Consider the following 17,393-nt stretch of genomic DNA (forward strand, 5'->3'; position numbering starts at 1 on the left):
GATACCACTGATCACAAGCAGTTGCTGACTCCACGCCAGGTACTGGCTGGGGTATATGGGACGCTCTGGAATGGTTCCACTCTCCTTATTGCATAGTGGTCAGTCAGTGTAATTCGCTAAGGGTCACCTGTTTTGAGCACGTAGATGGGGGAGCCATGCATGTGGAGTCTGACCCAATGGGGGCTTTCTTGTCACCATTGTTGTGAGGTGTGTTTGAAGCCACTCTGCTCTAATAAGATGTCCGTCATCAGCGGCAGCCCAATGAACCCCAGATCTATAGCACTGTCTCGCATGTCACAGCAATCCCACCTTGGCTGTGGCTTGGATTCTGGGCAAAACCATGGAGTGGGTGAAGGCTGAGACTCATCCCGGCTGAGAAATGGGGAAGCCTCCTGAGGCCCTCAGTGTTTGGTGACGGGCCAGCCTATTGGTGGGGTTGGCAGGTTGCAAGGTTGCATGGTTTTGGAAGGAAGCATGAGCTGGACGCGGCAGACTGTGCTCTGGCGCTGTCTTGTAATTTGGAGAACATCACCAGCTGTGCTGCTCGTTTCTAGACGCAGGCATATGCAGAACCTCAAGAGACCTCAGCATGGGGATCTCTGCCTGGGCGCCTTCTAGGTGAGACTCCTGCACTGGGGCGTTTAGGTGGCCACACTGGAGATCTGTTCATAGGGCCAAATTCAGAAGGAGTAAGGCCTGCTCAGATTTACACCAGTGTAAATCCATTGATTCCAGTGCAGTTATCAGGATGTACACCCACTGCTAGGGCTGGATCCCAATTGGTGTAAACTAGTATTGCTTTACTGATGTCACTGGCGTGACGCCGGTTTACTCCAGCAAGGGTCCGGCCCTAGGAATCTCAGCTGGTGTAATGTACCGTAGGCAGAGGTAGGGAGGAGGGTGCAGTGACACCATCTTGCACTCCTCTCTGAACATAGACCTAGTGCTGCCATGTTCTGCGATCTAGTGACCTGATTTCCCTGCCAGAACTAGCAATGCCCGAGCCTCGCTCTCTGCACTAGCAGCTCAGCCTGGCTCGGAGTGCACCCCAGGTTTGACTCTCGCTGTTCAAAGCCTTTAATAATATGGAGCCAGCCTCCCACATGGCCCCCTTTGTTGCTCATAGCCATAGACTGGCACTCCAGATCAGCAGGGGCCGGACTGAGCAGTGAAAGTTGCTAGAGTGGGGTAAGGAGAAGGAGATCTGACAGTTCTCCCCCATTGGTGCCATTCGGTGGTGGGGTTAGTGCCCTCTCACTGGCTCCATGGCTCATGGGATCTCCAGGGATCTGCCTCTATCCTGGCTCTGTGCCCCCACAGTAGAGTGACCATATAGCGAGTGTGAAAAATCGGGACAGGAGGTGGTGGTGGTGGGGGGGGTAATAGGAGCCTGTATAAGAAAAAGCCCCAAATATCAGGACTGTCCCTATAAAATTGGGACATCTGGTCACCCTACTGTACAGCCCCCCCATCTCACTCCTTGTTGGCATGGTTCCAAAGGAGCCGTGCACACGGAGGGCTGGCCAGCTGTTTTCCCTGATCAACACCTATTCAATGGGGATTGCTGCTGTGGAGGGGTTCCTCAGACAGGTACTGCAAGCTCCGTAGAGATGACACTCGCCTCGTCCAGGTGAGCTCCGTCTGACTGCTCACAGCACTGGCAGTTCCACCTTTGCCACCAGTGGAAGAATTGTCCACCCTGAAGGCCAAGTGGGCATGGGGGGAAGGAGTGGGGTAGCTCACAACAGCTGATTACCATGAGGGGCATTACAGGGAGGGGCAGGATGGTCTCGTGGGCCAAGCCTTGGGTTGGGTTTCGTGAGCTCTGGGTTCAATTCCTGGCCATGCCTCAGGGCATCTTCAGGACCACTCACTCCATTTCTCTGTGCCCCATCTGTAACATGGTTCAGCTGTTGGCAGCAGGGACTGTCTCCCCATGTGTATGCACAGCGTCTAGCAGAACCGGGCCCTGATCTGGGCTGGTCACTATAATACAGGTGGTGGGGTCAGCAGCGTGTCTGATCTAACGCACCTGCATGGATTCCTGCCTTTCTTGTACCACTCCTGCAGGAACCGTGTGGGCCCTCATTACCATGCTCACCAGAGGAAAGAGCTGTCTTGTATATCGTAATGGTTTCTCGACAGCTCCTGATTGAAGCATGCCCAATTTAGTTCTTGCCATAAGTAACTTTTACATATCCCCAGGGAATAATTTAATTTATGAATCTTTCCTAACTCTGCAATCTCAATTAAAAGTCAATGGTTTTTTGCTCCTCCTCTGGAGATCCACCACAAATGAAATGCTTCAGCAGGCCACATCAATCCCCGCTCTTTATGCTGTCGGTGGCTCAGAATGCACGGCAGCTTGGCCATTCGGAGCCTAACTTCCCCGGTGTACTGGGGCTGTCTTGGGCAGCCTTGCCCCATGAGAGCAGCCCTAAAGCCAGTGGATCTGGCCTCTGGAGGATCCACCTGTGCTGGGGAATCCTCCAGTGGCTAGCGGCTCTTATGTCGCCACACTCCTTTCAGGCAGCAGCACAAGGAACGTGGCCAGAAGAAAGATCTAACTGTTCTTTGGCTGCTGGAACAACTGCTGGAGGCCATTGGTAGCTGGGGTAGCCAACAGCCTTCAGGCTGCTCTAACTTAAGTCAGGGAGCAGCTGGGCACTCCGCACATTCATTGTCACGGGAGCAGTATAGTGGTGTATCGCCACTGGGTGCCTTCCCAGCTGCACTTGTGCTGAATGCTCTCATCTGGAGACTCTGGGCCTAGCCTTCCCTCTTTGCTCAGAGAGACCGGTGTTTTATCTTTCTGATCTATTCACAGGCACTGCTGGGAGGAGGCTGGCAAAGTGCTTGGGGCGAGCCATAAAGTCGAGGCTCTGACATCTCCATGGCTATGAAAGATCCCATGGCGTCATGACACAGGGATGGGGGCGATCGGGCCATTTTCCTGCCCAAATCCATATCTTTGCTTCATGCAATGTCTCCCAAAAGCCTAGTGAGGTGCATCTCCCAGGCCAATTGACGCATGTTTAAAATGCAGTCAGCCAATAGCGGATTTCACAGCATGATTTGAGCCCATAGCAGAAATTCACCACCAGTGGCTAAAAGAGCATGAAAGGATCTTGCACTGCCCCACCCTACCAACACGGAGCACCTGAGCAATCAGGTGGCTTTTGCACTCTGCCCGACAGGTCAGAGTTGGGCTGTTTTGGACCCAGAAGGGGGCGGGCATTCCAAAGGCAACCCACTTCACAGAAAATGCACTGTCAGCTGCCCCTTAGCTCCTAAAGACTCCAGCTTGAGAGCCCTGTTAATCACTGCTGCAGCAGAGCAGGGGGTAAGAGGGGCCTCTCTGGCCATTGAGGGGTTTCTAGATCACATACCACACCATCAGCTCCACCCAGGAGCCTTCAGGCAGCCAGTGCAGATCTCTCAGATATGAAAGAGCAGAGCCACTTACGTTTTCCTGCTAGTGTCCACAGATGAGTTAGCACCAGGTCACGATCAACAATCTCTGTGGCAGTTGGTAGACCTAACAGTATCAGCAAAGACCCCTGATCTTCATCCATCTCCAGGAGGAGACCATTTGTCCATGCCACCAGTACAGTCCCCATGCCATTTCCAGGCCCACAGATTAGCATGAGCTCCAGGAAACAAGAGGCATGCAAAAGCCCTGAGAATGTTCTCCCCATGGCATTCTCCACAAGCTCATTCTGAAAACAGATGATTTGAGAGTGGGTGATCCAGCCTGGATTGTCAGCATCAAGGGGATGGCTTCTTCAGAGCAGCCCTCCTTAAGCAAGGCATGGATGCTCACCATCCACTTCTTCATTGGCCTTCACCAGGCATCAGGGACATGGGTTCCCAGCACAGCTGTGGCACACAGTTCCGGGAGCACGGCGGGCTGGAACCTGAGCAGGGGAGACAGTGTCTGGACCTGCCTCCATGGACACAGACCATTGGGTCTGACTCTGTGAGCCTTGCTGAGCAAAGCGACGTGAAATTGCCTCACAGCTGGAAGATGTAAGTCAGCTGCAGAGCGAAAGCAGCTCGTTGTGCCTGGGCAGCTCATTCCACTCCCTGGAACAGGCCTGCGGGGGCAGTGGAAAAGGCCAAGAGCTGCTTATTGGCCTCCCACACTGCCATGGAAACTGAGGGTAAAAGAAAGAGTCTTTCTGACACAACTGCACCTCTCCGTGGACCCTCCAGCTGGCTTCCCACTGCTTCTGCTGCGTCAGCTCATCTGTCAACCAAGGCGACCTGTGAGGCAAACGCTGGGGAAGAGGGTATCCAGGAGCCCTTCATCGATGTTATAAAGTCTTGCCAACCCCTCGAGGGAGTGTCGGGTCAGAAAGACAATATTTCTGCCTCCCAGCCCTTGGGAAACATCCAGGTTCCATTAACCAACAAGGTGGGACCATCAAACCAGGTTCCTCGCCCCCTAGGAAAGGGGACCCCAAGATGCAGGAGGACCATGATGCAGGCTGAATCTCCACCTGTACTGCCTCTAATCCCATCCTCACTCACTGGATCAACAGTGTGGCCAAGTGCTCGCGATGCGCCTCAGACAGTCCCCTTGTAGTTGGTGTGGTAGTCATGAAATCTGGAGCTGTCTCGGGAGAACCACCGTCCACAGGATGCTGACATTTCCAGTGTTGCCCTGGTGAGGAATGTCCTCTGCTCACACAGTTATGTGCTCTGCCCACTGACAGCCAGTCCCATCTGGATGCTGCCTTGGGGATGTGCTGTGTTCATGACCACTTTGGAGTACATTTCAGGCTGGGTGGAAATAACACAGCCACCCCCACCCCCTCACTGAGCCCCCCTTCGGCTCATACTGCACTGAATACCCAGCTGGAGACAGCAGCACCAGCCATGTCCTGCAGCCACACATGCAAAATCCAGGGGCTTGTCCTTCATGACTTAACCCCCATGGTCCCCAGGCCAGTGTCCCCTGATACCCTGCTCTCCTGGAGAGACCTGTGACCCAAGCCAACAGAACCAAGACTTGTCACTTCCATCCCAGTCTTCTGCATACACGTTTCCTGCCTGGTCTCGCCCTGCTCACAACTGCAGGGACTGAAGAGTCCCTGTCCCCAGCCTCCTGGGTCTCCCCAGGGCATAGCAGCATTGCTTTGCCCTTTTGGCCAGCCTCCAGTGGAGATAACTGCCACCATTGATCACCTGGATAAGGACCTCCAGGACAGCTACTCAAGCCATCCATTCCCTCCCCCAACAGACAAATAACACCCTAGCAATCTGTCTGGGGGAGACGTCTATATCCCCCAGACAGCTGCAGACTCCCCATAGAATGCCACACCCAGTACAGTTAGAGCGGGAAGGGACAGATTTGCACCAGCCCTCATATGGGGGGAGGGGTAACGGTCTCCTGTCAGGGTAAAAACGGAGTGATTCCAATCCAGCCTCCCCCACCCATTGCTGCACCTGAAGACCTTATTCTTTTCTGACTCACTCTCCTTTACCCCTGTGTAGTGTGGCTCATGCACAAAGGCTGATGGGTCCCTCCTGCCCCGAGCTAGCTGCATTGAGGTGACCAACAACCACCCTACACCCCTGCAGCTGGCTTTGTGGTTTGGGGCCTGCCTCTATGGGCAGTGCCAGCGAGCATGCTCTCCATGCAGTTGCAGGCCCAGTTGCAGATTAACCACTGGGATATCTCAAACCACGGGCCCAGTTACCCATTTCCTAAATGCAACTGCATGCTTTGCTTGTGCCACCTAGGAGCAGAGTCGAAACCTCAGCCCACAGTGTCTTGGATGTCAAAATACCATGCACTCCTACCAGGAGGTCAAATTCGCTGGAGAGCTGAGACAGCTGTATCCCTCTGCCCGCTCCGTGATATACGGTAAGGGAGAGCGGATTCCTGGGGAAGTTGCTGTTTGACCTCTGCATGTACCTGATAACTCCAGCCGGAACCCGCTGCTGTGGTTAGAGCTCACCACACCGCAGACAGCTGGGGTTAAAAATTAACAACCTCTTCTGTGAGCAGGAACAGGTATAGGCCACTTAAAATTCAGTTAGTCTGAGCCACGTTCTGGTCTGAGCGACACCTGTGTGATGCTGGGGTAACTCCATGCACACCGGTGTAACAGAGATCAGAATTAGGGGTAGAGTATTTGTGTATTCACTACATGTTAAGTATGGGGGCCTGATTCACCGCTGTTACTCCAGCTTTGTGTGTGGATTCAGTGGAATCACTCACATGTGAAACTGGAGAGCTGCAGTGGTGAAACAGGCCCTAGGCTACACATTCTGATCTCAGCCACCCTGGTGTAAATCTGGAGTGACTCAATTGGTGCAACAGAGACTACAGTTTGTTTCCGAAAACCTCACTGCTGATTTATCTCCACGTGACTCCAGCTTTTGTTATGATCTGGCAAAAGCGCCTCCACCGGCGATTGCGACTGCCCACTCGACTAAGGCACGAGGCTCGGCGACTGCCTTCTTGGCTCAAGGGCCTATTCAAGACCTCTGCAGGGCCACTACCTGGTCGTCCATTCACACACTCACGTCTCCTTATGCGCTTCCTCAGCAGGCCCGAGACTATGCTGGCTTTGGTAGAGCAGTGTTGCAAGCTGCATGACCATGAACTCCGAGCCTGCTGCCAGGGATTCTGCTTGTGAGTCACCTAGAATGGAATCAACATCAGCAAGCACTCAAAGAAGAAAAAACGGCTACCTATCTTTTCGTAACTGTTCTTCGAGACGTGTTGCTCATGTCCATTTTATTCCTCGCCCTCCTACCCCTCTGTTGGAGTTCTGGCAAGAAGGAACGGAGAAGGCATAGGGCTAGAGGTGCCTAATATACTGACGCATGAGCGTGGCACTCCCGAAGGTGCCATAGCTGGCCCTACAGATACTGCTAAGCAGGGCCATCCTTACCCACATGCAAAGTACGCAGCTGCTTGGGGCACCGAATTTTCTGGTGCCCTGCGCAGCTGCACGGTGCTCCAGCCCCTGCCCCACCCCTTCCCCAGGCTCCCCACCTCTGCCCCACCTCTTCCTGCCCCTGCTCCACCCCAGCTCTGGCCCTGCTTCACCGCAGCCCCGCCTCTTCCCGCCCCTGAGGAGTGCAGCAGGGCTGGGCCCGCCCTCACCAGTGGGGGGAAGTGCAGGGACGTGGTCCGAGCCACACTGCCAGTGAGTGCTGGGGGTTGGTTCCTCCCTGACCCCCAAGCCAGCTGCCCACACCCCGCAGAGGCCTGACCCCCTCCCCCACAGGGGGGCTGCTTCGGGCCCCAGAATAGCTGGGGACAGCCCTGCCGCTAAGGCAAAAATCTCTGACAACTGCATGTGGGCACACGCACACCTAGAATGGAATGAACATGAGCAACACATCACGAAGAACAACAGTTACGAAAGGGAGGTAACTGTTTTTTTGCAAGAGCTGAGCACACTGATTTTCCTACGCCTAGCACAGTGAGACTTTTTAAAGGGAACTAACTTCTTACAAATGTTAAATAGATGAAGAATCATGGTTTGTGACGAGGAAATTATCTCTCTTCAGAGATGCTTTGGGTTTTTTCCCCACTTCTAAGCAGGGACATTTTGAGGGATTTAATCATCTGATGAGGTTCAATAAGGATAAGTGCAGGGTCCTGCACTTAGGATGGAAGAATCCAATGCACTGCTACAGACTAGGGACCGAATGGCTAGGCAGCAGTTCTGCGGAAAAGGACCTAGGGGTGACAGTGGACGAGAAGCTGGATATGAGTCAGCAGTGTGCCCTTGTTGCCAAGAAGGCCAATGGCATTTTGGGATGTATAAGTAGGGGCATAGCGAGCAGATCGAGGGATGTGATCGTTCCCCTCTATTCGACATTGGTGAGGCCTCATCTGGAGTACTGTGTCCAGTTTTGGGCCCCACACTACAAGAAGGATGTGAATAAATTGGAGAGAGTCCAGCGAAGGGCAACAAAAATGATTAGGGGTCTAGAACACATGACTTATGAGGAGAGGCTGAGGGAGCTGGGATTGTTTAGCCTGCAGAAGAGAAGAATGAGGGGGGATTTGATAGCTGCTTTCAACTACCTGAAAGGGGGTTCCAAAGAGGATGGCTCTAGACTGTTCTCAATGGTAGCAGATGACAGAACGAGGAGTAATGGTCTCAAGTTGCAGTGGGGGAGGTTTAGATTGGATATTAGGAAAAACTTTTTCACTAAGAGGGTGGTGAAACACTGGAATGCGTTACCTAGGGAGGTGGTAGAATCTCCTTCCTTAGGGGTTTTTAAGGTCAGGCTTGACAAAGCCCTGGCTGGGATGATTTAACTGGGAATTGGTCCTGCTTCGAGCAGGGGGTTGGACTAGATGACCTTCTGGGGTCCCTTCCAACCCTGATATTCTATGATTTTACAGGTTTTCTCAAGTGTGTAAAATGTGCATTTTTTGGTCTCATTCTCAGGTATCTTTGTTTTTCTCCCAAAAGGTGATTGAGACAGTAGTTGAGCTGGTCAATAGTAAGAAAGCAGACCTTGCTGTGGGGTAGGCTGTGCAGCTTTACACTAAATGAATAGGCCATTGTAGCCATTGGGCAGATGGGTGGTCTTATAGTTAAGTTGCTGTAATGAGGCACTGGAGATCAAGGTTCAAATCCTGGCTCAGCCAACTTCTTGTATGATCCTGAGCAACTCATGTAATCTTTCTGTGCCTCAGTTTCCTATATCTAACGTGGATGTAATGTTCCATTCTTCCATCCCTTTTTCTCTGTGTTTAGACTGGGAATTCTTTGGGACAGAGGCCATCCCTTACTATGTGTTTGTGCAGCACCTAGCACAATGGGGCCCTGATCTCAGCTGAGCCCTCTAGGGTTATTTTAATACTAATAATGGCATCTGCTTTACATGTGATGGGACTACAGCAGCCATCTTCTTCTATCTTAAGTATAAGTGTAGAGAATCCGTGAAGCAAGTCTTGTTGCTGCACGGTAGCTGGTGGGTTCTCTTATTCATCTAAAGGTCTATTAAAGTTACAAGCCAATGTAGAGGGAAGATGTGCCAGCCTCATTTCAAGCATGGACCGGCAGGTACAGTAGAGTCCATCCGAACAGTATTGATGGGTTCTGACCCCTCTCACCTTGTTAGATCTGAAGAGATCACCGCGGCAGGTACTATGGTGCAGGCCAAAAATTAGCATGTGTACCCCAGAGAGAGTTGCTCTTCTTCTCTTCAGTGGTTCATCTCCTCAATGGCTGGCTTGGGCTAGTGCTAGCCAGCTCTTGTTTGTATATTTTCCTTTGGGAAGAAGCACTATTATTCTTCATTCTTTACATTGCAGTGATGTCTAGATGCCCTTGTGCTCTGTGTTCTACAGACCCTCTCAGCACCAAAAAAGGCAAAGGAGGAGAGAAGAAATTGTGGGACAGATTACCCAAGATCACACAGCGAGTTCATGGCTGAACTGGGACTACAGCCCAGGTTTCTAGTCTATTGAACCACACTGCCTGTATAACAAAACTCAAAGGACATGGTGGGGAAAGGTTGCAGGACTTGGGATAAGGTGTGCCAGGGAAGGGGAGAGGATCTGGGAATTGGCTGGGCAATGGGTATATGGGAATAGTTTTGATAAGACCTCGTTTTCTTATACACTCATTCTTTCCACAGGAAAGGAGTGAGTCGGTGGCTAACGTCAGCTGTTAATCCAAGGTAGGTCACAGTCACTGTTCCAACCATCCAAACTCAATCAGCCTGAAGTCCTTTGCGGATGGAGATCTGGTTTCCCTGCTCCCAACAGTGCTGCTAAACAAGACTAGCACTGGATTTTCAAAATCACCTAAGTGGTTTCTGAGCTTATGCACCTGATGAAGGCCGTTGAGGTTCACTTTTTCAATGTGCTGGTTTAGGTGAAAACAGCAGAGGAAACGGTGTTAATCACTAACTCACTCTGAGTCAGTTCACTGGTGGTAAGCAGCTGATCCAGAGAGGAAGGATGGCTTTGTGGAAGGGGGCTAGCCTGGGTCTCAGGAGTTCCAGATTCAGCCAACCCTGGCTCTTAGGGTGACCAGACAGAAAATTGTGAAAAATCGGGACGGGGGTGGGAGGGTAATAGGAACCTATATAAGAAAAAGACCCCAAAATCGGGACTGTCCCTATAAAATCGGGACATCTGGTCACCCTACTGGCTCTACCACAGGCTTCCTCTGTGACTGTGGGCAAGTCACTTAGGGTGGGATCCACAAAGGGACTTGGGTGCTGTGACACTCAGCATGGTATCACCTAGACAATCCCAGGAATAGTGCTACGATCCACAAATCCTGAGAGGCAACTTGGCTCCCTATACAATGAATGGGGAGAGAGGCGCCTAAGAATGGGATCGACAAAAGCCAGCTGGCTAGGCCAGAAGATCCCTAATCTAGCGAATGGAAATGCTGACCAAAGGGGGGTGTGCTAAGCCCCGCCCCTTTCCCAGAGATCGGCACCTAAGTGCAGGCCGCAGAAGGTGCCTAACTCTGCGTAGCCACCCGTGACCAGGGACCTGCTGCCTGGAGTCGCTCCTTGGGGGAATGGGTTAAGTGCCTGCCTCACTCCATGAAAAATGGTGCTGGGAAGAGGTCTTGCCCGCCTTATAACTTCCAGCCCAGTGGTTAGACCATTGGTCTGGGATGCGGGCGGCCCAGGTTTAATTCCTCCTCTGCCAGAGGGGAGAGGCTCTCTCACCTCTCAAGGGCATGCTCCAGCCACTGGACTGTGAGGTATTCTGATGTGGGGCTTCCTCACTCTCTCCTCTTGAAGCTGTTCCACTGAGGATAAACACAGCCATTGGGCCACAGAGGGGAGATGACTCTAATCCAGTGGTTAAGGCTCCCATGTGGGAGGGATATGACTCTGGTCCTGTCCCTCTGCTCCAACCTAGGAACATAAGAACGGCCATACTGGGTCAGACCATTGGTCCACCCAGCCCAGTGTCCTGTCTTCCAACAATAGCCAATGCCAGGTGCTTCAGAGGGACTAAACAGAAGAAGCAATCATTGAGTGACCCATCCCCTATTGTTCCCTCCCAGCTTGTGGCAAACAGAAGTTTAGGGACACCCAAAGCATGGGGTTGTCTCACTGACTATCTTGGCTAATAGCCATTGATGGACCCATCCTCCATGAACTTATCTAGTTCTTTTTTGAACCCCGCTATAACTTTGGCCTTCACAACATCTTCTGGCAACAAGTTCTACAGGTTGACTGTGCAAAGTACTTCCTTTTGTTTGTTTTTAAATCTGCTGCCTATTAATTTCATTGTGTGACCCCCAGTTCTTGTGTTATGTGAAGGGGTGAATAACACTGCCTTGTTCACTGTCTCCACACCAGTCAAGGCTTTATAGCCCTCTCTCATATCCCCCCTTAGTCATTTCTTTTCCAAGATCAACAGTCCCAGTCTTATTAATCTCTCTTCACATAGAAGCTGTTTCATACCCCTAATTTTTGTTACCCTTTCTGTACCTTTTCCAATTCCAATATATCTTTACTGAGGTGGGGTGACTAGAACTGCTCACAGTATTCAAGGTGTAGGTGTACCATAGATGTATATAGAAGCATTCTGATATTTACTGTCTTATTCTCTATCCCTTTCCTAATTATTCCTAACACTGTTTGCTTTTTTTGACCACCACTGCACATTGCGTGGATGGTTTCAGAGAACTGTCTACAATGGCTCCAAGATCTTTCTTGAGTGGTAACAGCTAATTTAGACCCAATCATTTTGTGTATATAGTTGGGATTGTTTTCCAATGTGCATGACTTTGCATTTATCAATATTGAATTTCTTTTGCCATTTTGTTGCCCAGTCACCCAGTTTTGGGAGATCCCTTTGTAACTCTTCACAATCTGCTTTAGACTTAACTATCTTAAGTAATTTTGTATCTGCACATTTTGCCACCTCACTGTTTACCCCCTTTTCCAGATAATAAAATATGTTCCAGATTTTTGAATTGGTCGAATTGCACTGGTCCCAGTACAGATCCCTGGGGAACACCACTATTAACCTTTCTCCATTGTGAAAACTGGCAATTTATTCCTACCCTTTGTTTTTGGTCTTTTAACCAGTTACTGATCCATGAGAAGACCTTCCCTCTTACCATAACAGCTTACTTTGTATAAGAGCCTTTGGTAAGGGACCTTTTCAAAGGCTTTCTGAAGATCTAAGTACACTATATCCACTGGATCCCCCTTGTCCACGTTTGTTGACCCCCTCAAAGAATTCTAATAGCTTGGTGAGGCATAAGTTCCCTTTAAATAGCCATGTTGACTCTTCCCCAAAAAATCGTGTTCATCTATGTGTCTGATAATTCTATTCTTTAATAGAGTTTCAACCAATTTGTTTGGTACTGAAGTTAGGCTTACTGGCCTGTAATGCTAGGATCGCCTCTGGAGCCTTTTTAAAAAAATTATCTCACATTAGCTATCCTCCAGTCATCTGGTACAGAAGCTGTTTTAAATGATAGGTTGCATACCACAGTTAGGAGTTCTGCAATTTCATGTTTGAGTTCCTTCAGAACTCTTGAGTGAATACCATCTGGTCCTGGTGACTTATTACTGTTTGTTTAATCCAGTTTGTTCCCAAACCTCCTCTATTGACACTTCACTCTGGGACAGTTCTTCAGATCTGTCACCTAAAAGGGATGGCTCAGTTGTGGGAATCTCCCTCACAACTTCTGCAGGGAAGACCAATGCAAAGAGTTAATTTAGGCTGTATCTACACTAGCAAGCTTACAGTGGCACAGCTGTACTAATGCAGCTATGCTGCTGCAAGATCACTCGTGTAGCCGCTCTATACTTGCAGGAGAGAGATCTCCCATCGACATAATAAAACCACCTTCACAAGCGGCGGTAGCTATGTCGGCAGGAGAAGCTCTCCTGCCAAGGTAACACTGTCCACACGGGCACTTCTGTCGAAATTTATATCGCTCAGCGGTGTGTGTTTTCACACCCCTGAGCAACATAAGTTATACTGACAAAAGTGGTAGTAGTTTCTCCACAATGGCCTTGTCTTCCTTGAGTGCTCCTTTACCACCTCAATCGTCCAGTGGCCCCACTGATTGACAGTCTTCCTGCCTCTGATGTACTTTTTGCTGTTTTTGTGTCTTTTGCTAGTTGCTCTTCAAATTCTTTTTTGGCCTGCCTAATTATACTTTTACACCTGACTTGCCGCAGTTTATGCTCCTTTCTGTTTTCCTCGGTAGGATTAACTTCCAATTTTTAAATGATGCCTTTTTGCCTCTAACTGATTCTTTTACTTTGTTTAGCCACGGTGTCACTTTTTTGATCCTCTTCCCAAGTTTTTTAATTTGGGGTATACATTTAATTTGCACCTCTATTATGGTGTTTTATAAAACAAGTTTCCATACAGGTTGCAGCATTTCACTTTTGAGACTGTACTTTTTAATTTCCATTTCACTAGTTTCCTCATTTTTGGGTAGCCCAATCACTTTCATTATTTATCCACAGTGCACAGCTTCAACAGGAGAGACTGCCAGATTTTGCATGGGAGCTGATCTGATAGGTAGCCGCTGAGCACTTCCACAAGTGCTTTAACCACTGGGCTAAAAGTTATAAACTGGACTCGTCCTCCTGGAGCTGGATTTTGAATGGGACCCAATCTGGTAGGTAGCCTCTGAGCACACCACCTGGATCAGGCCCTCCCTTGACTTAGGAAGCTGAAGGCCTGCCTTTCCCATGGTTTGTTGAATTGCCCTGGGGCTTAGGGAGGAGATCAGAAGCTGGATGCTAGGACGCCCAAACGGAGGCAGGCAGTGCACACGCCCAGAAGCAGATGCACATGAAAACGGAGGCACCAAGTGACTTCAGGCATTGCATTGGAGCCAAAACTGGGCTGGGGGTGCCTAAGTCTGGGGGTTACCCACCTATGTCCTTTTGTGGCTCCCACCTTTAGTCTCCCTGGCCATCAGTTTCTCCTCTGTAAAACACGGATAAGAGCACTTCCCTGCCTCACAGGCTGTGTTGAGGGGCACTTAGGTACCATGGTCATGGGGGATATACAAGTACCCCAAGCAGAGATGCCTGTGACCAATGCCAAGCCTCACTGGCTTAGGAGCTGTATCATACAGGGCTGTGCTAGCAGGCCGTACCCAATATGCTGTCTGTGTAACTTCAATCTTTGTGTGTAGCCTTGGGGGTGGTTAGAATTGGAAGTAACTTTATGGGACATCTGTGGTCTAATGGGTGGATAATGGGGCTTAGGAGTTGGCTTTCCCACTGGCTTTGTGTGATTTTTTTTTTTTTTTTTTTGTGCAGGCTGCATAGGCCTAGCTTCCAAAGCAGTCTTTGATTTTGTTGGTAACATTTTCAAAAACCTGTGAGTGAGTTAGGACCAGGGTTGTATCGGGATGCAGGTATCTGAAGATGCAGATAGGTGCTCTGTGGGATTTTAAAAACAGGCCCCTAACTTCCCATTGATTTCTAAGTCCCTTCTGAGAATGAGACTTGGTTTCCTTGATCACTTAGGCGGTTTTGAAAATATTATCTTAAATGTTTAAAAATGCCTCCCAGTGGAGGGCAGCAGTGGTGCTTCAACCTGCCTTTCCTCGCAGACACAGCTGTTCCTGTTGGCCTAGCCGCCTGCAAATTGCTCCTTCTGAGGCTACAGTTCCTTAGCCTTTTAACTTACCTTTATGAAGATGGCATTTTCAAAGCACCTAGCGCTGGCCTAACTCTGCTCCCATCGAAGTAAGGTGTAAAACTCTCCTTGACTTCACTAGGAGCAGAGTGAAGCCAATACTGCATTCCCACCAGAGATATATGTAAAACTCTTGGAATTAACCAGATGTGTGCCAAATGAAAACAGCTTAGCCATATTACTTTCATTTTCAATCCTCCCTCCTCTGCCCCAATATACACATACTGTCTGCATTTTTGTCTCACTTATGACTATAAGTAGAGCTGGTCAGGACATGATTTTGGGGTCCTCCCCTGGGGAAAAAAGCCAATGAAAAGAGGGTTTTTTTCATTTTTTCTCAACATTTTTCTTCAGAAAAAGTTGGGTTTTCATCAGAAAACAGAAGCCAAAAAAACAGGGTTTTTTCAATTTTCAGCAACATAAAGCTAAAAAATTTCTGCCATAAACCATTTTTCTTTAGTTTTTAGTGGAAATTGATAGAAAAAAATCAGTTTTGGGGTTTTAGATTTATTTTTAGTGGAAAACCTGAAACACGTACTCAAAACCGTAGATGTCCTGTGTAAGTCTTCCATTTTGATGAGAGCCATTAAAGTTGGGTTGAAAGAAATATTTCAACTGGATATAACTTTCCAGTGTCCGATGTAGGGATCTAATCCCCTGAGGTGTTTGTAATGGGCCTTGCATAGAAATGATGTATTTTGTCTTTATTGAGGTGGAGATTTTCAAATGCACAATAGGCCAAGTAGGCACCCAACTCTCCTTGAAAGTCAGTGGGAGTTGGGTACCTGGGCTCCTGGTTGTATCTTTGAAAATATCCTGCTTATTTCATAGAGTTTAAGGGGAAAGAGACTTTTTAGATCTAGTCTGACTTCCTGTAAAACCCAGGCCTGAAATTTTTACCCATTTACCCTTATATTGAGCTCAATAACTTGAGTGAGCCCTAAAGCATGTCATCCTCAGGAGACTAGAGGTGCCCCAGGCAGAGAAGAAGGAAAATGGAGGGGCCACCAATGCCAGAGGCTGCTGCCATGGCAGGGAATTGATTAGGTGAGATATGCCCGGATGATCCCAGCAGGTGAACCACACCCCATGCTGCACAGGCAGGCAGCAAATCTCCAAGGTTCCTCTAATCAGACGGGGTGGGGGGGGGGGGGAGAATTCCTGCTAGCCTGCACATCTGGCAATTAGTTGGATCCTGAGTATGTGAGCAAGACCCACCAGTCAGACGTCTGGAAAGGATTCTCTGTACCACTTCAGAGCATTAGTCCACCCCATCCAGGGTCCTGTCTCCAGCTGTGGCTAATCCCTGATGCTTCAGGGGAAGATAACCCCTGCTTCGCTGTCCCCTGCCATACATCTGGCCAGGTGTGCAATGGGGAAATGTGTAGTGTGGTAGCGATCAGGGTCTTGTTATGGTAGCTGTGGGTCACACACATGGTCTGTATAAATAATCAGTTTAACTGAATAAGAAATTGGAATCCACATAATGCTTCAGCCCCAAAAGAAGTTACGAGAAATGGAGAAGAGTGGGAATAGAAATTGCCTTTCAGCCTTGCCTATAGCAGACATTAGCTGTACCTCCTGTAATGCTGGAGGAAGTACCCACTCCTTAAATGGACACGTAAAGTAAATGGATGAGCACCTGCTAGTCAATGTGAGTACATTTGCAGAATTGGGTCCTGAGTCCATTTGAGATTGTATTGCAAGCAAGACCAGGAAATATCACATTCCTGTTTTCTTCATGTATCTGCTGGAAGGGTTCAGTAAGAAGTTCACATCTGACCAGTGGTACTTACATGATCCCCAGATTATATATGATGTACATACTTGTGACACCCATTGCTTACCAACTGTCATACAACTGGCTGACACAGCATCATAAGACTGAAAAGAGTTTTGCACTATTGCTTTCCTAGCTAGTCAATAGCTTCTGGCACCAGCAAATATTGACCAGCTACAAATTTGCTGAGGGGAGGTCATATGGCCTTTTGACCTGAAATATAGAGGACGATAACTTCGATGCTGTGTAGGGGATATTGGAGTGGAGACATTTTATCTTATTCTACCCGGAATAAGCTTTCAGGGCCCCAGTCCCAGGCTTTTTAGGCATCAGCCACACAAACATGAACAAAACGTGTGAGGTATAAGCGACACAGAAAGAAAAGCAGTCATAACAATTATTTATTGAGACAGCAGCTCAGTATGGTATCATGGAGAGAGACACACCCTAGTCCAAGTGGTTTATAACCAAAGACCTAGTTTTATGATTAGCTGTCTGCCATCTGTTTATCTTGTCCAGCACATCTGAGCACAGTAGTAGCACTGGGCCAGGTCCTGGTCCGCTTGAAATTGATGGAGGTTGTACCATGTAAGACCTTGATCCTGCGAGTAGCGTTGCATGGCAGGGGGGAGGGGAGAGATGACCCTTGCTCCCTAGCAGAGCCCCATGGAAATCAACAGGGTGCTGTGTGGGTCCCTCACACATGCTCCAGGATTGCAGGAGATGCTCAGCAGACATGATTTTTAAAAGTGAACATGAAGGACTATAAGAACTGAGGGGAAAATGTCTTGTACGGAGCGTGGCTTAATAGCACCTGCCCAGCTTTGCACAGTGCTTTGAGAGTGCTATAGACGTGCTTACTATTATTACATGATCCTATTATTAATTAATTATTATCTGAGACAGTTCCCACTATTTGTCCTGGAGTTCTGTTACTAAGACTAGGTCACGTCATGCGGCGAGCTAAAC

This window comes from Lepidochelys kempii, chromosome 8, assembly GCF_965140265.1.
Source record: "Lepidochelys kempii isolate rLepKem1 chromosome 8, rLepKem1.hap2, whole genome shotgun sequence".
NCBI lineage: Eukaryota > Metazoa > Chordata > Testudines > Cheloniidae > Lepidochelys > Lepidochelys kempii.